Consider the following 26,736-nt stretch of genomic DNA (forward strand, 5'->3'; position numbering starts at 1 on the left):
TTTAGACATTATTTCGGGGTGGGGGGGTGTTTCCAAAGCAATTTTTAAAATGTAGAGTGCTCAGGAAAAAATAATTTTTCAGACCTAGTAAGATCAAATTCAGAGAAGGCAATGGCAACCCACTCCAGTACTCTTGTCTGGGAAATCCCATGGATGGAGGAGCCTGGTAGGCTACAGTCCATGGGGTCGTGAAGAGTCGGACACGACTGAGCAACTTCACTTTCACTTTTCACTTTCCTGCACTGGAGAAGGAAATGGCAACCCACTCCAGTGTTCTTCCCTGGAGAATCCCAGGGACGGGGGAGCCTGGTGGGCTGCCGTCTATGGGGTTGCACAGAGTCGGACACGACTGAAGCGGCTTAGTAGTAGTAGTAGTAGTAGTAGTAGTAGTAGTAGTAAGATCAAATTATGGTTTGGCTTCTCCCTAGCAGTTTGATCTTTCCCAGTGGTTTATCCTTTCTGAAACTCTTACAATCTCTAAGATGTGGAGGTAATATCCACCTCACTGGGCTTCTGTGAGAAACGATTGAGATAATGTATGTAATATGCTGCACAGTGTTTTGAAATTTTCCAATAAATTGTAGATATTATCCAAAACAAAGAAAAAAAATCAGTCTCAGACAGAAGTAAGAGTTTGGGTTTCCCTGAAAGGGATCACTGTGTACCCTGGAGACACAGATTTAAACACCTGGGGTCCTGGCCCCTACTCAGTTGAATTTTGCTTATGAAAATTTCAGAGCAGAGTGTCCATCCACCAAGAAAAAAAAATCCTAATTGCTTTCATTTGATGACACAGTTACGTAAAGAAGTCCACCTTGGCTATAAAGATTAGATCTTCAGCAGTCTCTGTCCACCACCATTTCTGCCTCTAATGTGGGGCCAGCCCCAACTCCAGCTCCTCCTACACTTCTGACCCATCACGCCTTTATTCTGAGCCACCCAGCCACAAAGTCAAAGTCAGAGGAGCCCAGAGGAGGGGAGGGCCGTAGATCCTTATTCCCTTGGGCTCCCACCCAGTCACACTCAGAGGCTGTGATGCCAGACTCTGTGCTGTTGACCAGGCCTATTGCAATATAGCCACCAAAGCAATGTCTGTCCAAGGAGCTGAGGAAGTTTATTCAAGGGAAGATTAGAAATTTCAAGCTGGGAAAACTATTGTACATAGCAGATGTCCTGGATAAGAAGGCATAGATTATCAACCTAAAAATTAATTTGTGGTTGACAAGTAGGAGCCAAGACCCAAGGGGACCTGCCTGGAAACTGAGCTGTGAGCGCCCTGACTTCCTGCTGTGAGTACAAGCCTTGCAGCACCACAGGTAAGACAGGGGACAAACCTTGGGACTGTTGAGCCCCTGGAGAGGGCCCTGGCCAACCATGCCCCCTGCTTAACATTCCAAATTTTACACTACAAAACAAACAGCAGTAACATGAAACCAGAGCTGCTCACAGATTGATGATGATACCAGTTCGTGTCCTGGGATTATAAGTGGGAACCCTGAACTGCAATCTTTGAAGCTTCACCCATAGAACGGGTGCTGCCTGGAACCTCTTTCCAACTGGGACTCCAGATGTGCTATGACCTGGGACTTCCCAGCGCTAAGTATGGATGTTTGTCAAAACCCAATTTGGTGATGTATCCTCTGCTTTATTTCTCTTTTTCTTTTACTGTTCAGTTCAGTTCAGTTTAGTCACTCAGTCATGTCCGACTCTTTGCGACCCCATGAATCACAGCACGCCAGGCCTCCCTGTCCATCACCAACTCCCGGTGTTCACTTACACTCACATCCATCGAGTCAGTGATGCCATCCAGCCATCTCATCCTCGGTCGTCCCCTTCTCCTCCTGCCCCCAATCCCTCCCAGCATCAAAGTCTTTTCCAATGAGTCAACTCTTTGCTTGAGGTGGCCAAAGGACTGGAGTTTCAGCTTTAGCATCATTCCTTCCAAAGAAATCCCAGGGCTGATCTCCTTCAGGATGGACTGGTTGGATCTCCTTGAAGTCCAAGGGACTCTCAAGAGTCTTCTCCAACACCACAGTTCCAAAGCATCAATTCTGTGGTCAGCTTTCTTTATAATCCAACTCTCACATCCATACATGACCACTGGAAAAACCATAGCCTTGACTAGACGGACCTTTGTTGACAAAGTAATGTCTTTGCTTTTTAATATGCTATCTAGGTTGGTCATAACTTTCCTTCCAAGGAGTAAGTGTCTTTTAATTTCATGGCTGCAATCACCATCTGCAGTGATTTTGGAGCCCAAAAAAATAAAGTCTGACACTGTTTCCACTGTTTCCCCATCTATTTGCCATGAGTGATGGGACTGGATGCCATGATCTTCGTTTTCTGAATGTTGAGCTTTAAGCCAACCTTTTCACTCTCCTCTTTCACTTTCATCAAGAGGCTTTTTAGTTCCTCTTCACTTTCTACCATAAGGGTGGTATCATCTGCATATCTGAGGTTATTGATATTTCTCCCGGCAATCTTGATTCCAGCTTGTGCTTCCTCCAGCCCAGCATTTCTCATGATGTACTCTGCATAGAAGTTAAATAAGCAGGGTGACAATATACAGCCTTGGCGTACTTCTTTTCCTATTTGGAACCAGTCTGTTGTTCCATGTCCACTTCTAACTGTTGCTTCCTGACCTGCATACGGGTTTCTCAAGAGGCAGGTCAGGTAGTCTGGTATTCCCATCTCTTTCAGAATTTTCCACAGTTTATTGTGATCCACACAGTCAAAGGCTTTGGCATAGTCAATAAAGCAGAAATAGATGTTTTTCTGGAATTCTCTTGCTTTTTCCATGATCCAGCGGATGTTGGCAATTTGATCTCTGGTTCCTCTGCCTTTTCTAAAACCAGCTTGAACATCTGGAAGTTCACGGTTCACGTATTGCTAAAGCCTGGCTTGGAGAATTTTGAGCATTACTTTACTAGCATGTGAGATGAGTGCAATTGTGCGGTAGTTTGAGCATTCTTTGGCATTGCCTTTCTTAGGGATTGGAATGAAAACTGACCTTTTCCAGTCCTGTGGCCGCTGCTGAGTTTTCCAAATTTGCTGGCATATTGAGTGCAGCACTTTCACAGCATCATCTTTCAGGATTTGAAATAGCTCAACTGGAGCTATTTCCATCACCTCCACTAGCTTTGTTCGTAGTGTTAGTACATTGAAAGTAAGCTAGATAGCTCTCTAATAAATATTAGTATTATTTATTTGTATAAAACGAGTGGCTTATTTTGTTAACGAATCCTTTGAACCTGAGATGAAAGTGAAAACTTTTAGCGAAACAGTATGATGCCTACCTGTCCTTTCTCTTTTCTTGGACTGCTCAAACTAAATATTCAACTGGGCATTTAAAAAAATCTCTTTTCCTCTTCATTGTCTCCCCCAGACTCACATACCCCAAAACTAGTGAATTTGAAGATCTCAGGTGAGGCCTGTAGGAAGCTTCAGACACTGGCAATTGGGCAAAAAAGATTTGTAGAGCTGCTCGCAAGCAAAACCTTTCACGTCTCATTATCTCCTTCTCTAGGATAGACCTGGAAGGGACTGATCGAAGGTTTCTGTGGGAGAAACCTGTTGTTGGAAACTCTCAGAACCTCCCAGACTGCGAAAACACCACAGATGACCCACATTCCCAGGAACTTTTGAGCTCAGAGCTGGATGTCTGCATTGAGGAGAAGGGAAAAGCCAAGTGCAGGGGGTGACAGAGGAGGAACGGAAGCCCTGCCGCCTGTAGGGGGCTTCCTGTTGTGGCTGTAAGAGGGAAGACCAGGCAGGGGAACAGGCAGTCTAGATGCAAAGCTCTGGGGCTGAGTCAAGATGCTTCTAAACTTCAAAGTCAGGATTTCGAAAAGTACCAGACCCTCAGAGAAATGTTCTGTTTTAACTGATGCCTAATGTATCAATACTTCTGGATCCTGTGATCAAACCTAGAGCTAGAACCTCCTAGATTGTACAACAGAGGCTGGAGATAAAAGAGGTACAGGGGACAAGCACTGGGCTTATTCTGCAGGATGTCACAGTACCTCTGGTTTTGTGCTATCTGTCCACAGCATAGCCAAGCCCAGACAGGCTGGATGTTATCATTTTGTTTCTGGAGGACTTGAAGGCAAGAGAATTTCTAGAACCTGGGATTGGGCAACACCCTGGAGTATGAGAAGGCTGGATGTTTAGGGGTGGATGTACAGAGCGGGGAAATTGGGGAAGAAAGGCAGGAACATCGGCTTCTGTCTGCTTCATTTGGGTGAACATCTCTGCTCGGCTTAGTGATGTCAGCCCAGCCTAGAAGTCAGGCCCAGCCTGCAGAGAGCCTGTAAATTAAGAGCGGAGACAGAGTTGACATGAAAGTATGCCCTGCATCTAGTCACACTGCCCACTGCCCTGCTCATCTACCTCCTTCCATTCCACTGTCCCTCAGGTGACACAGGATTAACGGCGGGGAGAAACACCTTGTGACAATCGAGGCAGAGATTGGAGGGATGCAGTCACCAGTCAAGGAGTGCCAAGGGCTGCCAACAGCAGCACTGGTGAGAGAGACATGGAACGTGGCCTTCAGAGTCTCCAGAAGGAGCCCACCCTGCTGACACTTTTGCTTTATATATATGTGTATATACATATATATATATATTTTTTTTTTTTTAAGATAAATTTCCTTATTTTTGCCTGGGTTGGGTCTTCACTGCTCTGAGGGCTTTTCTCTAGTTACAGCGAGCAGGCACTAGTCTGCAGTTGGGGTGTGTGGGCTTCTCATGGCAGTGGTTTGTCTTGTTGTGAGTGTGGGCTCCAGGACACATGCACTTCAGGAGTTGCCCTGAGTGGACTCATTAGCTGTGGTGCCCAGGCTCAATAGCTGTGGCCCATGGGTTCAGTGCCTCCGAGTATGGAATCTGGGATCTTCCCAGACCAGGGATCGAACCTGTGTCTCCTGCATTGGCAGGCGGATTGTTTACTACCACCAGAGGAGCCCTTAACATTTTTATTTATTTATTTGGCTGTATCAGGTCTTAGTTGAGGCCTGTGGGGCTAGTTCCCTGACCAGGGATTAAACCTGGGTCCCCTGCATTGGGAGCATGGAGTCTTAGCCACAGCGAAGTCCTGATACTTTAATTTTAGACTTCTGGCCTCCCGAACTGCTGAGAATAAATTTCTGTTGTTGTTAGCCATAGAATTTGTGATAATTTGTTACCACAAACAAATACAAGAGAAACTAATATAAGCCCTGTGAAACTAATACAAGAGAAATAAAAGCACATCCTCACAAAAAGATCTGTATGCAATGTTCATAGAAACTTTATTCATAATAGCTCCAAACTAGAAACAGCTCACATGTTCACTGACAGGTGACTGGATAAACGTGATAAATCCACTCAGTGGACTCATACTCCTTAAGAAAAAGAATAAGTGATGGAGATATACACCCATATGGACAAATCTCAGAAGCAACTTGTTGAGAGAAAGAAGCCAGACACTAAAGAAAACATACTGTAACTCCATTTCTATGAAACTCAAGAACAAGCACCCACTCCAGTATTCCTGCCTGGAAAATTCCGTGGACAGAGGAGTCTGGCGGGCTACAGTCCATGCAGTCACATAGTCGGACATAACTGAGCATGCATGCATAGGAACAAGCAACGCTAATCTGCGGCAGTTGTCTCTGAGGCGACATCATTAACTGGAAAGGGGCCCAAGGGAACTTTTTGAGGTTAAAGAAATAGTCTATATCTTGATTGGGGTATGTGTTTCACGGGGGTACAAATTCATCAAAACTCATCAAAATATACACTTAGGATCTGTGCTTTTTACTGGGTGTAAAATTTACCTTAAAAATGGTAACTAAAAAAATCCAAAAATGAAAAAAGTGAGGAATACGATTATATGGACTTGAATGTATGTGAGAGTTTGTATTTCCAGGAAAAAGGTAGAAGAGGGGAATTACTTAGGGTGATTTTTTCCAAGATCAGGTTTCAAGTCTAATCCAAAGTAGTTCAGATAAAGATTTTATCCCTACCTGTAGGGTTGCCAGACTTAGCAAACAAAAATAGGTGTCCAGTTAAATTTGAATTTCAGATGAAAAATGTATAATTTCTTGTATCATTGTATCCCAAATCTTGCATGAGACATATTTGTACCCTACCTATGATTCTGTCATATAGTGAGAATATGCTAGTAATCTGTGAGGTCCAGCCCAGGAAAGGCAGGTAAAGCCAGAGAAAAAAGGACTGTCCTAGGAAAGTGAGTGGAAACTGTTCAACTCCTATAGTAGGTATAAGTTCAATGAGTGACTGAATTTGTGAGAGCTAATTCTTGGTGACTAAAAAACAAAAAGGGGCTAGGGCATGCAGATTATGGTGTGTGGATGGATCTGAATCCTCTGTGCACCTAGCAATGGGCTTTGAATCTGATTTTGGTGCACATAATCTGGAGGACAGGAAGCAGAAACTATGGGTTTGGGATCACATTCACATTTATACTATTTCCTGCAAAGCTTAGGCAGTCTACAAAGAAAGCTATTTGTTTAAACAGAGAATGCATGAGAGAAGATGATGCTTGCCTTCTAATCATCAAATCCCAGGGAAAACAAAAATGTTCTCATCGCTTTTTTAGAGGTCAGCTTTAAAAAGCCATATTTCCTTTCCATTACTCTCTAGTTCCCAGGGCCATGGTACTTCTGGGAATGTTGGTGTGAGGACACATTGTTCTTCAGTGAGCCTTTTTTTCTTTCTTTCTATTTTTGGCCACACAGCATAGCTTGTGGGATATTAGTTCCCCAACCAGGGATCAAACTCAGGCCCCTGCAGCGAAAGCACCAAGCCCTAACCACTGGACCGCCAGGGAATTTCCTCAGTAAGCCTTTCTTAACCTTCATACTCAGTAGGGTGAAGGAGCACAAACCAGATTATAGATGGAGTTTTCTAAAGTTATCTTTTTCCTTATTGAGAACTGTGATTTCCCGATTCACTTGTTTTTTCTGCATCCAAGAAGGACAGCAGATGTAAAAGGCTCAGGGGAGGGAGCAAGCCCTGGGGCTCTCTCTGGATAGCGGAGAAACCCACCAGGAGCTCAGGAAGCCTGAAGAAAACAGGCTGCTTTCCAGGGCCCCCCGGAAGTATACTTTGTGATCTCTGTGGCTCCTTGAGGGGCCTTACTGCAGAAAGACTGTTTCTTCATGAACAAGACCAAGCTTTTGTCTTAAAAAGCAAGCAAACAAATAAAAGTGAAGACTTCCCTGCATCAGGTGACCAACAAGTACAATTTTGAAGGTAGGAGTGGATTTTAAGACAGAGATTTCCATTTATCAGGGAATGGTTTCTAAACTTCTGGCGACATTGTCATCTTTACTGAGAGCCTCCTATGTGCCTGGTATTGTACTTGATGTGGGGGATATGAAGATTATCAATAAAACAAAGTCCTGTCTCAGGGAGTGAGACAGACCTAAGCATGCATCGTTATAATCAAAGCCAGTGGAAGTACCTGGAATTCCTTCAAACCTAGATATATGCTTATTTGTTTAGAGGAGAGAGGGACTGAGCTGGCCAGGGAAAAAGGCAGAGAAGATCTCCAGCTTTGAGACCTCGAATCCCTGCAGACAACAGTACCCAGCGTCCTTAGAAGGCAATTTTGACATCATCAGTTTTTCTGAATGTTTCTTGGGAATCTTACACTTGTCTCCTAACTGTCCCCACAAGGCACTTATCCAAGTATTTCTTCCAGGCGCATATGGTTGTCTCCACTGGAGAAATCCAGATATAAACAGTATTCTCATTCATACATTTTCAGTTAATTTTAACTTTCCTAGTGGATTAACTCCCTGGGAAAATGTTTAACTACAACTTCCCTTAATCCAGCTTTTATTATGATACAAAGACATACATGAAATTAGAGGATTATGAACACTGAGACATATCGATAGGGCCCTTAGCGATTAAATTATCTCGCATGGGGAATACTTCACAAATCGTTTTACAGAGCATGGGAGGGGGGTGCATTTTTGATGGAGAGGGCAACCTGCCTGCCTCATTCAGGTGACGGCTGAGATGCATTGCAAAGCATGGCATCCAGACATTTGAGATCTGGGAAGGTGAAGATTTCCAATAGCCAGGTGACCCAGTGCGAATTTTCAGGATTTAAGTGACATCAGAAAATCTGATCTCCATGTCCAGCCACAGCAAATATCAGCAGGTTTTGCTGCCCAACATTCATTCATCCCTTTCCTGGCACCTGCTCTAGCAGTTTTTCTCTGGAGAATTGCTATCTCCCTAACTCCTTGTCCTATGTACTTCAGATGACACTGCTTTTGGCTCCAGGTGGCTCCAGCCTGACCAATTACAGCATTGCATTTTCCTAGTCAGAGATTTGGTTCAAGAATGGAGCCAGTCAAAGCCAATAATATAGTTAGACTTCGTGGAGACTACTGAGAGAGCCTTTCCGCTAAGTTGATCCTGGAAGTGCCAGTAGCAGCCTGAGAATGAAGCCAGTGTGGAGACAAGCAATGAGGAGGGCACAGGCACATGCCATGCCTGAATCTAGCCCTATTGCTTTTAAAAATTATTTTCAAATGTTTAGAAGACATTTTCTTTAAGCAGTTCTAGTTGGGTTTTTTGACATTTGCAATAGAAAAGGTCTTGACCTGTAAACTGGGTGACAGAGAGCAAGTTTCCTTGGCCCAGGTGCCATGAATGGAGCAGGTTTAGTGGGCTTCAGAGGTCCAAGTAACTCAGTAGGATTTGGTCTCCAAGGTCTACACTAGTGCATTCCAAAGTTTATTGATGAAAAACAGCTACCACAAACATATTAATGGAGCTCCTTACCAAGAAATTCTTGATCACTCTATCTAGAGAAATGGAGGACAGGCAGGAATTGGCATTTTTCAAAAGTACCCATAACATTTATCTGTTACTGCACCCCAAAATTTAGTAGCTTAAAATAACAATAACTGTGTTTGTTCACAGTCCTCGAGGGGCTGCTGACCTGGTTTTTCTGTTCGCTTTGCTTGGGATCCTGATGGGGGCTGCTATCATCTGGCAATTCATTTCCTCTCTTGCTAGCAGTTGATGTTGGTTGAGGGTTCTCCACTAATCTAGCTCAGATTTGTCCACATGGTGGCAGCATCTGAATGAGAGAGAGCAAGAAGGAAGGAAGAAAAGGAGAAAAAAAAAGAAAGCTGTGAGATCTCTGAGGCCTAAACTCATAACCACACAAGACCAACTTTGCTGCCTTCTATTGGTCACAGCGAGTCACATGACTAGCCAGAGTCAGGCGCTGGGAAACTACTCTTCACCACCTAATAGGAGCAGCTGCAAAGAATATGTGGCTGTGTTTAATTTACCACAGTACTCAAGCTTCTTAAGCTTTAATGTAACAAATTAACAAAAACTTAGTGGGTTAGAACAACACAGATGTAATAGCTCACAGTTCTGAAGGCCAGAAGTCCTAAAATCAAATTATTGGCAGAGCTGTGTTCTTTCTGAAGGCTTTATGGCAATCTGTTGCCTTGCTTTTTTCAGCATCTAGAGGCCAATTTTATTCCTTGATTTGTGTCCCCTTCCTTGAGCTTTAAGACCGAAAACAAGCATCGTATATCCCATCCCTCCCCCCAACTTCTGCTTCTGTTGTTACATCTTCTTTTTTGACCCTCCTGCCTCCCTCTTCCATATTATAAGATGCTTGTGATTATACTGGGCCCATCCTGATAATTTCGGATAATCTCCCTAATTTAAGATCCTTAATAACATTTCAAAGTCCTTTTTACCATATAAGGTGACCTACTGACAGGTTCTAGGGATCAGGACATGGACATATTTGGAAGACCGTATTCTGTCTACCACATTTGGGAATTTTATACCAAGGGAAACTGTCACACAATTCAAAGGATCCAGTGATCAAGTCTGGGTTACCTTGATAGGCTCTGAAAGCTCAGGCAGTCAAAGGACTGAGCTTTAGAATCAAGCAGACCAAGGTTTGGATTCTAGTTCACCGCTGGGAGAAAAGAAAAAGAAACATACTGTGATGGTTGTGATTAAGTTTTATTTGGAGCAAAATGAAAACTATATCCCAGGAGACAGCTTCTGTGATAACTCTGAAGTGGTAAGGGGGGAGATGAGTATATATATGATGATGGTAAAGAGAGATACATGTAATCAAGTATACATTTTGGCAGAAGTTTGCTGTTAGTCACAAGAAACATATGTTTCCATTAATGATTTTAGTGCTTTTGAGAAGATATGAGAAGATGCAAGAAACTGGGCTTGTAAAACCTTCTCCTGAAAATATCTAACTAAATGAATGCCTGTTCTGCCAGTTTTTCTGAGCACAGTGCCTCACCCCTGATTTCCACCCTGAACCCCTCTCAGGGTGAGCTGCAGGGCAGCAACTACAGTGGCTTCATTCTTGCGGTGCCAGATGGCAAGAGATAAGTTTTAGTTGGCAGTGTCCAATCATGGTCATAAATTTGACCATGGTTTGGGAGACATTTAGTGACTGTTTTGTCCCACAGTGTTAAGGAACGGTTATTCCTAGGTCAGGTGAGGCTCTCAACAGGCAACTCAGTGTGCTAGTACCAGGCCAGGCCCTACTAATAAAGCCAAATGTCTCTGAATCACAAGACAGTCTTACTAGTCTGTTGTGGTCCAGGACATGATGCCCCCTTGCTGCTTTTTCCCACAGCTAGAGTCACACTATATAATCATTGATCTGGTATAGAACTATCCATCTGGTCAACTGCTTCTAGTCCCCTAGTCATCATTTTATCACTCAGTCACACACATTTGGTAATGCAAAAACAACAGTTTTGTAAAATGCAAATGATAGTAGTATTAGTAAGGTTATAAGTAAGAATTTAAGCCAAGAACTTCTATTAGGTGCAGCCAGTATATTCCCAGGTCATCTGACTTAGTCTGTTCTGTGCCAATCCTTATTTTTAAGAGAAGTTATATACTGGCATTGCTCATAAGGCACCCAACCCGATTCCCTACTGCTGTTAGCTGATTATCCTGTGTATGATTTAATTGTTCTTGACATAAAGGAGCCTTTAAACTTAAATGTCCATAGCCTGGTGTTAACCACACAAATATATACTGTAATTGTGGAAGGGTTTCTAATAAAAACAGGAGGTTAGAGTTTTTGACTGAGATTTGACTCCATATTCTGATTGAGCTTGAGTAATCCTAAAAGAAAATTCATTTTTATAGTAGGAGTCAGAGCAGTTATTATTAATTGGCCAGGTGAGGGGGTCCCACTTAGTAATATCAATACTGGCCTAAAGAGAACTATAATTTCTTTCTTCTAGAATAAATTTTCCTAAGGGTCACCCAGTTGGAACTGGCCACCAAAGTAGGGTATAAGTAGTTGACCATAAACCAAACAATTTGGTTAAATTTAAACTCTGCATGAGACTGAAGTATGTTTGGTTCATAAACAAAGGTATGAGCAATTATCAGAGTAATTGGTATCCAGGCCTGGTCCAGAACCTTGGGTCAGCTGTCTGCTTCAGATGTCATCTTCTTCTCATTCTGGTCTGGTAGTTTCTCCTCCACTTGAGCCCTGTTTTAAGATGATTTTAAGGTCAGCAGTCCTTTCTATAGGCCAGTCCAGTGCAGGGGCCCTTTCTAAGTGGAAATATTAGTCCAAGAGGCAATTTCCTTAAGTTTCACTGTGTCTGAGCTAGGTAAGAGTACAGAGTACCTGATAAAGGTCTTTCCATCTAGGTTGGAGATAGTCCATTCAGTTCAGTTCAGTCACTCAGTCGTGTCCAACTCTTTGCGAGCCCATGAATCGCAGCACGCCAGGCCTCCCTGTTCATCACCAACTCCCAGAGTCCACCCAAACCCATGTCCATTGAGTCGGTGACGCCATCCAACCATCTCATCCTCTGTCATCCCCTTCTCCTCCTGCCCTCAATCTTTCCCAGCATCGGTCTTTTCAAATGAGTCAGCACTTCACATCAGGTGGCCAAAGTATTGGAATTTCAGCTTCAGCATCAGTCCTTCCAATGAATACCCAGGGCTGATCTCCTTTAGGATGGACTGGTTGGATCTCCTTGAAGTCCAAGGGACTCTCAGGAGTCTTCTCCAACACCACAGTTCAAAAGCATCAATTCTGTGGTCAGCTTTCTTTATAATCCAACTCTCACATCCATACATGACCACTGGAAAAACCATAGCCTTGACTAGACGGACCTTTGTTGACAAAGTAATGTCTTTGCTTTTTAATATGCTATCTAGGTTGGTCATAACTTTCCTTCCAAGGAGTAAGTGTCTTTTAATTTCATGGCTGCAATCACCATCTGCAGTGATTTTGGAGCCCCCAAAATAAAGTCTGACACTGTTTCCACTGTTTCCCCATCTATTTGCCATGAGTGATGAGACTGGATGCCATGATCTTCGTTTTCTGAATGTTGAGCTTTAAGCCAACCTTTTCACTCTCCTCTTTCACTTTCATCAAGAGGCTTTTTAGTTCCTCTTCACTTTCTACCATAAGGGTGGTATCATCTGCATATCTGAGGTTATTGATATTTCTCCCGGCAATCTTGATTCCAGCTTGTGCTTCCTCCAGCCCAGCATTTCTCATGATGTACTCTGCATAGAAGTTAAATAAGCAGAGTGACAATATACAGCCTTGGCGTACTTCTTTTCCTATTTGGAACCAATCTGTTGTTCCATGTCCAATTCTAACTGTTGCTTCCTGACCTGCATACAGGTTTCTCAAAAGGCAGGTCCAGCGATCTGGTATTCCCATCTCTTTCAGAATTTTCCACAGTTTATTGTGATCCACACAGTCAAAGGCTTTGGCATAGTCAATAAAGCAGAAATAGATGTTTTTCTGGCTCTCTCTTGCTTTTTAAGTGATGTCTTTTCCAGCATGCATAATCTCTGGCTGCAGGTCATACTGCATCTGATCTTCATCCAAAGATAGATTACTGAGATAAGCTTCAGAAACAAATTAGAAAGTCCTTTTTATTATTCAATTAAATTTTATAATAATACAAGAACTGACTTGGAACTGAGTCTTAGGCAGTAAATACAGACATAAATTAACAAAACCAGAATTTTTTTTTAATTTTTTTATTGAAGGATAATTGCTTTACAGAATTTTGTTTTCTGTCAAACCTCAACATGAATCAGACAGAAGTTACATATATCCCCTCCCTTTTGAACCTCCCTCCCATCTCCCTCCCCATCCCACACCTCTAGGTTGACACAAATACAGAGTTTCCTGAGTCATACAGCAAATTCCCGTTGGCTATCTGTTTTATATGTGGTAATGTAAGTTTCCATGTTTCTCTCACTGTACATCTCACCCTCTCCTCCCCTCTCCCCATGTCTATAAGTCTATTCTCTATGTCTGTTTCTCTATTGCTGCCCTGTAAATAAATTCTTCAGTACCATTTTTCTAGGTTCCGTGTATATGCATTAGAATACTATATTTATCTTTCTCTTTCTGACTCACTTCACTCTGTATAATAGGTTCTAGGTTCATCCACCTCACCCAAACTGACTCAAATGCATTCCTTTTTGTGGCTGAGTAATATTCTGTCGTGTATATGTACCACAACTTCTTTATCCATTCATCTGTCAATGGACATCTATGTGGCTTCCATGTTCTAGCTATTGTAAATAGCGCTGCAGTGAACAGTGAGATACATGTGTCTTTTTCAATTTTGGTTTCCTCAGGGTATATGCCTAGGACTGGGATTGCTGGGTCACATGGTGGTTTTATTCCTAGTTTTAAACGAATCTTCATACCATCTTCCATAGTGGCTGTATCAGTTTACATTCCCACCAACAATGCAAGAGGGTTCCCTCTTCTCCACATCCTCTCCAGCATTTATTGTCTGTAGACTTTTTGAAGTTGACCATTCTGACCCATGTGAGGTGATATCTCACTGTAATTTTGAGCATTTCTCTAATAATTAGTGACGTTGAGAATCTTTTCACGTGTTTGTTAGCCATCCTATGTCTTCTTTGGAGAAATGTCTGTTTAGGTCTTTTCCCTACTTTTTGATTGGGTTGTTTGTTTTTCTGGCTTTGAGCTGTATGAGCTGCTTGTATATTCTGGAAATTATTCCTTTGTCAGTTGTTTCATTTGCTATTATTTTTTCCCATTCCGAGGGTTGTGTTTTCACCTTGCTTATAGTTTCCTTTGCTGTGCAAAAGCTTTTGAGTTTAATCAGGTCCCACTTTACTTTTGTTTTTATTTCTGTTACTCTAGGAGGTGAGTCATAGAGGATCTTTCTTTATGTCATCGAGTGCTCTGCCTATGTTTTCCTCTAAGAGTTTTATAGTTTCTGGTCTTACATTTAGGTCTTTAATCTATTTTGAGTTTATCTTTGTGTATGGTGTTAGGAAATGTTCTAATTTCATTCTTTTACATGGAGCCGTCCAGTCTTCCCAGCACCATTTATTGAAGAGGCTGTCTTTGCCCCATTGTATATTCTTGCCTCCTTTGTCAAAAATAAAGTACCCATAGGTGCATGGGTTTATCTGTGGGCTTTCTATATTGTTCCATTGGTCTATACTTGTTTTTGTACCAGTGCTATACTGTCTTGATGACTGTAGCTTTGTAGTATAAGCTGAAGTTAGGAAGGTTGATTCCTCCAGCTCCATTCTTCTTTCTCAAGACTGCTTTGGCTATTCGAGGTCTTTTGTGTTTCCATATGAATTGTGACATTTTTTGTTCTAGCTCTGTGAAAAATGCCATTGGTAATTTGATAGGGATTGCACTGAATCTGTAGATTGCATTTGGTAGTATAGTCATTTTCACAATATTGATGCCTCCACCCAGGAACATGGAATATCTCTCCATCTGTTTATGTCATCTTTGATTTCTTTCACTAGTGTCTTATAATTTTCTGTGTACAGTTCTTTTGTCTCCTTAAGTAAATTTATTCCTAGGTATTTAATTCTTTTTGTTGCAATGGTGAATGGGATTAATTCCTTAATTTCTCTTTCTGATTTTTCATTGTTAGTACATAGAAATGCAAGTGATTTCTGTGTATTGATTTTGTGTCCTACAACTTTGCTAAATTCACTGATTAGCTCTAGTAATTTTCTGATACTATCTTTAGGGTTTTCTATGTACAGTATATCATCTGCAAACAGTGAGAGCTTTACTTCTTTCCTGATCTGGATTCCTTGTATTTCTTTTTCTTCTCTGATTGCTGTAGCTAGGACTTCCAGAACTGTGTTGAATGATAGTGGTGAAAATGGATACCCTTGTCTTGTTCCTGATCTTAGGGGGAATGCTTTCAGTTTTTCACCATTGAGAATAATGTGTACTATAGGCTTATCATATACAGCCTTTACTAGGTTGAGGTAGGTTCCTTCTATGCACAATTTTTGAAGAGTTTTAATTGTAAATGGGTGCTGAATTTTGTCAAAGGCTTTTTCTGCATCCATTGAGATTATCGTATGGTTTTTATGATTCAATTTGTTAATATGGTGTATCACATTAATTGATTTGCATATATTGAAGAATCCTTGCATCCCTGGAATAAACCCAACTTGATCATGCTGTGTGAGTTTTTTGATATGTTGTTGAATTCTGCTTGCTAAAATTTTGTTGAGAATTTTTGCATCTATGTTCATCAGTGATATTGGCCTGTAGTTTTCTTTTTTTGTATTGTCGTCTGTTAACAAAACCAGAATTTAATATCCACTAAAACTTAATCTTTTCTCTCTATAATTGCCCTCATTTTTACCAAATATAGCTAAATTAAGATTAATTTGTTTGTATATTAAATCTGCTTTTAATAAACTTGGCCTGATTACTTATGTAAGTGTAATTGATGTAATAGTCTCTTTTAAATTAATTGTTAGGAAATTTTCATAAAGAGTCTCAGACTAAACTGTTTTTTAATAAGAAAACATTTTTAATCTTATAGTACAGTTCTTTGAACAGTACAATAGCTGGCATACAGTGGCACATTCGCATCTTTGAATGTTTCCAACTTGAAGGATCATACACAAAGGACTTATTATTCAGGTAAGAGATGTATATTATAGGTAAGATGGGTGGGTGGTGGAACTCCATAGTCTCTGGCGACTTGGCCAATGACCTGTGATTTCCCATCGTCCAGTCTCACAGCCCTGACCGCTCGCCCCCTCCACCCCACTCCGGTCTTGGTCTCACCCCATAGGAGCCACCGTACAGGGCAAGAAACTCAGTTCATCTATCAACCAAGAAGATCTGAATCAGCCCATTTCTCAGATCCTCTTGACACAAAGGAATTCTTTGTTTGGTTAACTGTCTTGACATTTTCATTTTTGTTTCCTATCTTCCTCCACTCACTATGCTGACATTAATGCTGTATTTTGCCCAAAATGCTTTTTCCCATCTCAGCATCCAGTAAGTTCCTCTCACTCTCCAGAGCTCTGCAGGAATGTCAATTCCACAGCCAGACTCTCTGGCCACCCAGCTGAAGACAGTCCTTGTAGGAGTCACACTCAGAGAGCCCTGCACTTTTCCTGCAGGGATGGCTTATTTGTCTCCCTTGTTAGCTTGCAAGGTCCCTGAGGGTGGAGATACGCCTCTTCTCTTTGCTTCTGCTTACAAGGTCTGCTACAGAGTCTAGCATAGTGATTCACTAAGCAATGATCACTGAGTCAAATGTATGGATGAAGGATGGCTGGATGGATGAATGCAAAATGAATACTTAAAGGGGCCCAAAGACAATCTGACATCACAGAGAACATCCTGGCTCAGGTCTGCAGCATCCACTTCTCTTCTCTGTTCTTTCCGGAGGGCCCTGTGGCTGTGCCTTGTGCTCCTGCTGCTGCGGCTTCAGAGGCTTCTCCATCTCTCTGAGCTCCAGCCTCATCGCTGTCGCCCTGAAACTGAGGTCCACCCACTACAAGAACAGCCCTTGTCAGGAACAGGCAGGTCTGACAGCCTGTGGAGTGGCTTGTTGGGGAAAAGGCAAAATTTTTCAATGTGGTACATTGTCCTATAAATGTAGGAGATGCCCACTCCAGGAAGAGGTTGTGGAAAGGAGTCTGGAGTGGGTGGAAGCTATTCCCTAAACTTTGATTCCTTAATGATATGCATCAGAGTCAGCATCTCAGACTTGAGTGCTGGAGCAGTCCCCTAAAACAAGGAAACATCCTCCTATCAGGCAGTCTGACTTCACATCGCTGGGTCACTGCTGCAGCAGAAATGTTACAACACAGCCATCACTGACCGGCAACAAGACTGGGATGATGCTCTCAGGGTTAAAAACAAGAAACAGAAGCTTCAGGTACAAAGGGGAAGGAACATGTCCAGCCAGTTTTGACCATCCATATACACCTCCACCACCATCTTCACCATCATCACTCTGCTGATAGAAGAAACATCTTTTGTCCAGTATATGTCGTGGCTGGAGTGTGATAGGAAGGGCGGAAGCTGAAAGACGATTGGACTTTTCATTCTCAAACATTTCCGCCAGTTTCCTCAGGTGTTGAGCTCGGCCAAGGAGCTCTCTCCGGGAGGCCCGGGGCGCAGGAGGCCGGGACCAGGCGCCACGCATCTGCCGGGCGCTGCTGCCTAGCTGCGCAAGCCGGGAGCCACCTCAGAGGGCGGGCGGGAGCGGCGGACGGACGGACGGACGGACACAACCGGGAGCACTCCGCCCCGGGCCCGGCGCGCGGCTGCCCGGGATCCCTCCCAGGCTTAACTTTTTTAAAGGTCTCTCAGGGCAAGGAAAGCCATGCCAAAGGCTTGCCACAGATTTTGCTTTACAGATTTGGGTGAATTCCTCCCTTTTCAAGGTTCCCAAAATATCACCAGCCAGGAGGTTGCCTTCCTCATTCACCTGATAAGGCTATTGGGAACCTATGAGTTTCCAATTTATGGAGGGCTCACTCCAGTGTTCTTGTCTTGAGAATCCCAGGGACGGGGGGAGCCTGGTGGGCTCCCATCTATGGGGTCGCACAGAGTCGGACAAGACTGAAACGACTTAGCAGCAGCAGCAGCAGGTAAGGAGAAAAGATAAATGTTTCAATTCTGTTTACAAAGGTCTACCTTACCAAATTGCTGTAAGTCATAATTAACTAGAGGGGAAAGGTTTGCTTATAGTTAGAAAACACAGATCGAAGCAGTAATGCTTTAGATAGAAACCATAAAAATTATAACCATATTTACCGGTTCACTTAGTTCTATGTAAATAATCAACTTCTATTAATAGTTTTATGAAGCCATCAAGTTTTCGCCTAGAATTTTTAAAATTCTTACCTAGTTTGGCAGTGTGATATGAAAGTTATCAGGAACCTATACTTGTCAAAAACTCCTTGCTATGAATCTTTGTGAAGAGGAAGCATTTTTGCAAAGGCCTAAGTGTAAAACAATGACTGTCTATAAATGACAAAACACTTAAGAAGGCACAGTTAAAAACCTGATTACAATGCCAAAGACAAAGAAACTTCATCACTACTGTGACATTTTAACATTTTCAGATAATAACCAGAATTATGACTGATAAATTTTACCAGGACATACCAGATTTTTAAGAATTCCATGCAATTTCTAGAATATGTATATTAATAACATTTACCCATAATACAACCTAAGAAGATTTATTACTCATTTGACAATACATCCTATGTAATTTAACATACCAAATGAACCTGATTAGTTTAATATCGCTTTTGGGATGCTTCATGGGCTCTTCAAAACATCCCAAAGTTTAGCTAGAGGTCAAAGGAACTTCATTAGAATTTGATTTGGGCCATCTGTCAAAAAATTTTTTTAAAGTTTTAAAACACTTGGTCATATGAGATCACACGTCACTGTGAAATAATATTTATCCACTTAACCAGTGACAATAAATATTTCAAAGGCAATTACACAAAGTTATAACAGATTACCAATTAAAGGTAAAAGAAACTTTACAGTTTGTAGCCAAAAGGGGATCAACATTTTAAGAAAGCTTTGACGCCAACAAAGACAAAAACCAAATTCAGGTTTTGCACCAGCTTATTTATAAAATTTTGCAATAAGGAGTTCATGATCTGAGCCACAGTCAGCTCCCGGTGTTGTTTTTGCTGACCGTATAGAGTATCTCCATCTTTGTCTGCAAAGAAAATGATTAATCTGATTTTGGTATTGACCATCTGGTGATGTCCACATGTAGAGTCTTCTCTTGTGTTATTGGAAGAGGGCGCTTGCTATGACCAGTGTGTTCTCTTGGCAAAACTCTGTTAGCCTTTTCCCAGCTTCATTTTGTACTCCAAGGCCAAATTTGCCTGTTACTCTAGGTATCTCTTGACTTTCTACTTTTGCATTCCAGTCCTCTCTGATGAAAAGGACATCTTTTTTTGGTGTTAATTCTAGAAGGTCTTGTAGATCTTCATAAAACTGTTCAATCCCAGCTACTTCGGCATTAGTGGTTGGGGTATAGACTTGGATTACTATCATACTGAAAGGTTTGCTTTGGAAAGAACTGAGATCATTCTGTTGTTTTTGAGATTGCACCCAAGTACTGCATTTCAGACTCTTTTGTTGACTACAAGAGCCACTCCATTTCTTCTAAGGGATTCTTGCCCACAGTAGTAGATATAATGATCATCTTATTAAATTTGTCCTTTCAAGTCCATTTTAGTCCACTGATTCCTAAAATGTCAATGTTCATGGTTGTCATCTCCTGTTTGACCACTTCCAATTTACCTTGATTCATGGACTTAACATTCCAGATTCCTATGCAATACTGTTCTTTATAGCACTGGACTTTACTTTCACTGCCAGACACATCCACAACTGGGTGTTGTTTCTACATTGGCTCAGCCTCTTCATTCCTTCTGGAACTATTTCTCTGCTCTTCTCCAGTAACATATTGAGCACCTACCAACCTGGGGAGTTCATCTTTCAGTGTCATATCTTTTTGCCTTTTCATACTGTTCATGGTGTTCTCAAGGCAAGAATGCTGAAGTGGTTTGCCATTCCCTTCTTCAGTGGACCAGGTTTGTCAAAATTCATATTTAAACTGAAGCAGGGAAAACCACTAGGTCATTCAAGCAAGACCTAAATCAAATCCCCTACAATTATACAGTGGACATAACAAGTAGATTCAAGGGATTAGATCTGATAGACAGAGTGCCTGAAGAACTAGGGACAGAGTTTCATAACACTGAACAGGAGGTGGTGATCAAAACCAACCCCAAGGAAAATGAATGCAAAAAGGCAAAATGACTGTCTAAGGAGGCCTTACAAATAGCTTAGAAAAGAAGACAAACAAAAGGCAAAGAAGAAAATGAAAGATATACCCATCTGAATGCAGAGTTCCAAAGAATAGCAAGGAGAGATAAGAAAGCCTTCCTCAGTGATCAGTGCAAAGAAATAGAGGAAAACAATAGAATGGGAAAGACTAAAAATCTCTTCAATAAAATTAGGGATACCAAGGAAACATTTCATGCAAAGATGGGCTCAATAAAGGACAGAAATGGTATGGACCTAACAGAAGCAGATGGTGATTACAGCCATTAAATGAAAAGACGCTTACTCCTTGGAAGGAAAGTCATGACCAACCTAGATAGCATATTAAAAAGTAGAGCTAATACTTTGCCAACAAAGGTCTGTCTAGTCAAGGCTATGGTTTTTCCAGTGGTCATGTATGGATGTGAGAGCTGGATTGTGAAGAAAGCTGAGTGCCGAAGAATTGATGCTTTTGAACTGTGGTGTTGGAGAAGACTCTTGAGAGTCCCTTGGACTGCAAGGAGATCCAACCAGTCCATCCTAAAGGAGACCAGTCCTGGGTGTTCATTGGAAGGACTGATGCTGAGGCTGAAACTCCAATACTTTGGCCATCTCATGCGAAGACTTGAGTCATTGGAAAAGACCCTGATGCTGGGAGGGATTGGGGGCAGGAGGAGAAGGGGACGACAGAGGATGAGATGGCTGGATGGCATCACTGACTCGATGGACATGAGTCTGAGTGAACTCTGGGAGATGGTGATGGACAGGGAGGCCTGGCGTGCTGCGATTCATGGGGTCGCAAAGAGTTGGACACGACTGAGTGACTGAACTGAACTGAACAGAAGCAGAAGATATTAAGAAAAGGTGGCAAGAATACACAGAAGAATTGTACAAAAAAAGATCTTCATGACCCAGATAACCATGATGGCATGATTACTCACCTAGAGCCAGACATCCTGGAGTGGGAAGTCAAGTGGGCCTTAGGAAGCCTCACTGCGAACAAAGCTAGTGGAGATGAGGAATTCCAGCTGAGCTGCTTCAAATACTAAAAGATGATGCTGTTATAGTGCTGCACTCAGTATGCCAACAAGTTTGGAAAGCTCAGCAGTGGTCACAGGACTGGAAAAGGTCAGTTTTCATTCTAATCTCTAAGAAAGGCAATGCGAAAGAATGCTCAAACTACCACACAACAGCACTCATTTCACATGCTAGCAAAGTAATGCTCAAAATCCTTCAACTAGCTTCAACAGTATGTAAACTGAAAACTTCCAGATGTACAAGCTGGATTTAGAAAAGACAGAGAAACCAGAGATCAAATTGCAAACATCTGTTGGATCATAGAAAAAGCTATCTGCTTCACTGACTGTGCTAAAACCTTTGATTATGTGGATCAGAACAAACTGGAAAATTCTTAAAGAGATGGAAATACCAGACCAACTTACCTGCCTCCTGAGAAACCTGTACAATGCAGGTCAAGAAGCAACAGTTAGAACTGGACATGGAACAACAGACTGGTTCCAAATAGGAAAAGGAGTACGTCAAGGCTGTATATTGTCACTCTGCTTATTTAACTTATATGCAAAGGACATCATGAGAAATGCTGGGCTGGAGGAAGCACAAGTTGGAATCAAGATGGCTGGGAAAAATATCAATAACCTCAGATATGCAGATGACACCACCGTTATGGAAGAAAGCAAAGAGGAACTAAAGAGTCTCTTGATGAAGGTGAAAGAGGAGAGTGAAAAAGCTGGCTTAAAATTTAACATTCAGAAAACTAAGATCATAGCATCCGGTCCTATCACTTCATGGCAACTATACGGGGAAACAATGGAAACAGTGACAGACTTTATTTTCTTGGGCTCCAAAATCACTGCAGATGATGCCTTCAGGCATGAAATTAAAAGACACTTGCTCCTTAGAAGAAAACTTATGACAATCCTAGACAGTGTATTAAAAAGCAATGACATTACTTTGCTGACAAAGGTCTGTACAGTCAAAACTATGGTTTTTCCAGTGGTCATGTATGGATGTGAGAGTTGGACTATAAAGAAAGCTGAGCGCCAAATAATTGATGCTTTTGAACTGTGGTGTTGGAGAAGACTCTTGAGAGTCCCTTGTATTGTAAGATCAAACCAATAAATCCTAAAGGAAATCAATCCTCAATATTCATTGGAAGGACTGATTCTGAAGCTGAAGCTCCAATACTTTGGCCACCTGATGCAAAGAGCTAACTTATGAGGAAAAACTCTGATGCTGGGAAAGATTGAAGGCAGGAGGAGTAGAGGACAACAGAGGACGAGATGGTTGGATGGCATCACTGATTCAACGGACATGAGTTTGAGCAAACTCTGGGAGATGATGAAGGGAAACCTAGCATGCATAGGGTAGCAGAGTCACACACGACTGAGCAACTGAACAACAAAAATGTCTAAAATTTATTTACTCAGTTAAATTTATTCTAAACTTAGCCTGACCATACACAAAACACTTCTAAGTGTTTCTTTTTCCATAAACCTTCCATAACTTTCTGTATCCATATTAGTTTGTCCTCTGTTTTTATTTGTTTTAATTTGTGGCTGTGCTGAGTCTTCACTGCTGTGCAGAGACTTTCTCTATTTGCAGAGGGCAGGAGCTATTCTCTAGTTGTGGTGAGCAGGTTTCTCATGGCAGTGGCTTCCCATTGCAGTTTGGGAGCACAGGCTTCGTTAGTTGCAGCAGGTAGGCTCAGCTGTTATAGTTCATGGGCTCTAGCGCATTGGCTCAGTAGTTGCGGTGCACAGGCTCAGTTGCTCCACGGCATCTTCCCAGATCAGGGACCAAACCCAAGTCCCTGGTATTGCAAGGCAGATTCTTAACCACTCAACCACCAGGGAAGCCCTACCCCTTATTTTTTTTTCCCCTACCCAGAAACAAACAGCTCTAGGACAAAAATTATTTTCCCTGTGTTGTTAAGTCGACAAGTCGTGTCCTACTCTGCAACCCCATGAACTGCAGCACACCAGGCCTTCTTGTCTTTCACTGTCTCCCAGAGTTTGCTCAGACTCATGTCCATTGAGTTGGTGATGCCATCCAACCATCTCATCCTGTGTCACTCCCTTCTCCTGCCCTTAATCTTTCCCAGCATCAGGGTCTTTTCCAGTGAACTTCCTCTTCACATCAGGGGGCCAGAGTATTGGAGCTTCAGCTTCAGCATCAGGACTTCCAGTGAATATTCAGGTTTCTTTTCCCTTCAGTCAGTTCAGTTCAGTCATTCAGTCGTGTCCAACTCTTTGCAACCCCATGAATCACAGCACGCCAGGCCTCCCTGTCCATCACCAACTCTCGGAGTTCACTCAAACTCACGTCCATTGAGTCGGTGATGCCATCCAGCCATCTCATCCTCTGTTGTCCCCCTCTCCTCCTGCCCCCAATCCCTCCCAGCATCAGGGTCTTTTCCAATGACTCAACTCTTCACATGAGGTAGCCAAAGTATTGGAGTTTCAGCTTCAGCATCAGTCCTTCCAAAGAACACCCAGGACTGATCTCCTTTAGGATGGACTGGCTGGATCTCCTAGCAGTCCAAGGGACTCTCAAGAGTCTTCTCCAACACCACAGTTCAAAAGCATCAATTCTTCGGTGCTCAGCTTTCTTCACAGTCCAACTCTCACATCCATACATGACCACTGGAAAAACCATGGCCTTCACTAGACGGACCTTTGTTGACAAAGTAATATCTCTGCTTTTCAATATGCTATCTAGGTTGGTCATAACTTTCCTTCCAAGGAGTAAGTGTCTTTTCATTTCATGGCTGCAATCACCATCTGCAGTGATTTTGGAGCCCAAAAAAATAAAGTCTGATACTGTTTCCACTGTTTCCCCATCTATTTCCCAAGAAGTGATGGGACCAGATGCCATGATCTTAGTTTTCTGAATGTTGAGTTTTAAGCCAACTTTTTCACTCTCCTCTTTCACTTTCATCAAGAGGCTTTTTACTTCCTCTTCACTTTCTGCAATTAGGGTGGTGTCATCTGCATATCTGAGGTTATTGATATTTCTCCCGGCAATCTTGATTCCAGCTTGTGCTTCATCCAGCCCAGTGTTTCTCATGATGTACTCTGCATAGAAGTTAAATAAGCAGGGTGACAATATACAGCCTTGACGTACTCCTTTTCCTATTTGGAACCAGTCTGTTGTTCCATGTCCAGTTTTAACTGTTGCTTCCTGACCCGCATACCGGTTTCTCAAGAGGCAGGTCCGGCGATCTGGTATTCCCATCTCTTTCAGAATTTTCCACAGTTTATTGTGATACACACAGTCAAAGGCTTTGGCATAGTCAATAAAGCAGAAATAGATGTTTTCCTGGAACTCTCTTGCTTTTTCCATGATCCAGCGGATGTTAGCAATTTGATCTCTGGTTCCTCTACCTTTTCTAAAACCAGCTTGAACAGCTGGAAGTTGATGGTGCACGTATTGCTGAAGCCTGGCTTGGAGAATTTTGAGCATTACTTTACTAGCGTGTGAGATGAGTGCAATTCTGAAGTAGTTTGAGCATTCTTTGGCATTGCCTTTTTTGGGATTGGAATGAAAACTGACCTTTTCCAGTCCTGTGGCCGCTGCTGAGTTTTCCAAATTTGCTGGCATATTGAGTGCAGCACTTTCACAGCATCATCTTTCAGGATTTGAAATAGCTCAACTGGAATTCCATCACCTCCACTAGCTTTGTTCATAGTGATGATTTCTAAGGCCCACTTGACTTCACATTCCAGGATGTCTGGCTCTAGGTGAGTGATCACACCATCGTGATTATCTTGGTCATGAAGCTCTTTTTTGTACAGTTCTGTGTATTCTTGCCACCTCTTCTTAATATCTTCTGCTTCTGTTAGGTCCATACCATTTCTGTCCTTTTTTGAGCCCATCTCTGCATGAAATGTTCCCTTGGTATCTCTAATTTTCTTGAAGAGATCTCTAGTCTCTCCCATTCTGTTGTTTTCCTTTATTTCTTTCATTGATTGCTGACGAAAGCTTTCTTATCTCTCCTTGCTAGTCTTTGGAACTCTGCATTCAGATGCTTATATCTTTCCTTTTCTCCTTTGCTTTTCGCTTCTCTTCTTTTAACAGCTATTTGTAAGGCCTCCTCAGACAGCCATTTTGCTTTTTTGCATTTCCTTTCCCTTCAGTTCAGTTCAGTCGCTCAGTCATGTCCAACTCTTTGCGACCCCATGAATCACAGCACGCCAGGCCTCCCTGTCCATCACCATCTCCCGGAGTTCACTCAGATTCACATCCATCGAGTCAGTGATGCCATCCAGCCATCTCATCCTCTGTCGTCCCCTTCTCCTCCTGCCCCCAATCCCTCCCAGCATCAGAGTCTATTCCAATGAGTCAACTCTTCACATGAGGTGGCCAAAGTACTGGAGTTTCAGCTTTAGCGTCATTCCTTCCAAAGAAATAGGGCTGATCTCCTTCAGAATGGACTGGTTGGATCTCCTTGCAGTCCAAGGGACTCTCAAGAGTCTTCCTCACACCACAGTTCAAAAGCATCAATTCTTGCATGCTGAGCTTTCTTCACAGTCCAACTCTCACATCCATACATGACCACAGGAAAAACCATAGCCTTGACTAGAAGGACCTTTGTTGGCAAAGTAATGTCTTAACAAAATGCAATTCCATTCCTCATACCTTCATTTATTGAAAACACACTTCCTACTTTGCTACTATATACTGAAACATTTCATTAATTATTTCTAGTAGCTTAAATTATGTATTTAAATTAGAATCCACAACTGTTAAAACCTTACTTTCTAGTGAAGACTAAGAACTAGGCAATTATGAACTGTCATTTACATATTCATTCTGTGAATTGGCAAACATAAATACCAGCAATAATTTCTAAAGAACTGTGCTCTTTTTATAGAAAATATCTCAATGTGGCACCAAATATTTGGTTTAGTTTCTCCATAAAAGAAAGTCAATAATTATTAACTAATGTTTAAGTATCTTGTTTTATTCGTGAATGACTGAGGTATTCAATATACTTTCATCATTTAACTTATTTAGCACAACTTTCCCTTGTGGCTCAACTGGTAAAGAATCTGCCTGCAATCCAGAGGACCTGGGTTTGATCCCTGGGTTGGGAAGATCCCCTGGAGAAGGGCAAGGCTACCCACTCTAGTATTCTGGCCTGGAGAATTCCATGGACTGTATAGTCCTTGGGGTCACAAAGAGTCAGACACGACTGAGTGACTTTCACTTCACTTCACTTAAAACTTAAAGTTGCCAGGGTTCTTCCCTGGTGTAAGAATCCAACATGCAATGCAGGGGATCCAAGTTCAATCCCTGGAAAGGGAACTAAGATCCCACATGCCTCAGAGCAACTAAGCATACACACCACAACTAAAGAGCCCTTGTGCCACAACTACTGAAGCCATTTCTTCTGGAGCCCACATGTTGCAACTGCTGACCTCACATGCCACAACTAGAGAGTCTTGGCATGGTGCGATGAAAGATCCCATACAATGCAACGAGGGTCCTACATGCTGCAGTCGAGACCCAATGCACCTGAGGAAATAAATATTTCAAACTAAATGAATCTAGTCACAG

The 26,736-nt window shown here is 42.2% G+C and overlaps 1 long non-coding RNA gene across 1 annotated transcript in view; it reads right to left on the bottom strand.

Annotated features, from left to right (window-relative positions):
• Positions 1 to 5,264: 5,264 nt before the first annotated feature.
• LOC138416342 (uncharacterized) overlaps positions 5,265 to 26,736 on the bottom strand; it is a 29,975-nt gene continuing 8,503 nt past the window's right edge. Inside the window, exon 3 of the long non-coding RNA XR_011247632.1 lies at positions 5,265 to 9,105. This is a non-coding gene — a long non-coding RNA (uncharacterized lncRNA). The remainder of the gene's footprint in view (positions 9,106 to 26,736) is intronic.

This window comes from Ovis canadensis, chromosome 12 (genome assembly GCF_042477335.2).
Source record: "Ovis canadensis isolate MfBH-ARS-UI-01 breed Bighorn chromosome 12, ARS-UI_OviCan_v2, whole genome shotgun sequence".
NCBI lineage: Eukaryota > Metazoa > Chordata > Mammalia > Artiodactyla > Bovidae > Ovis > Ovis canadensis.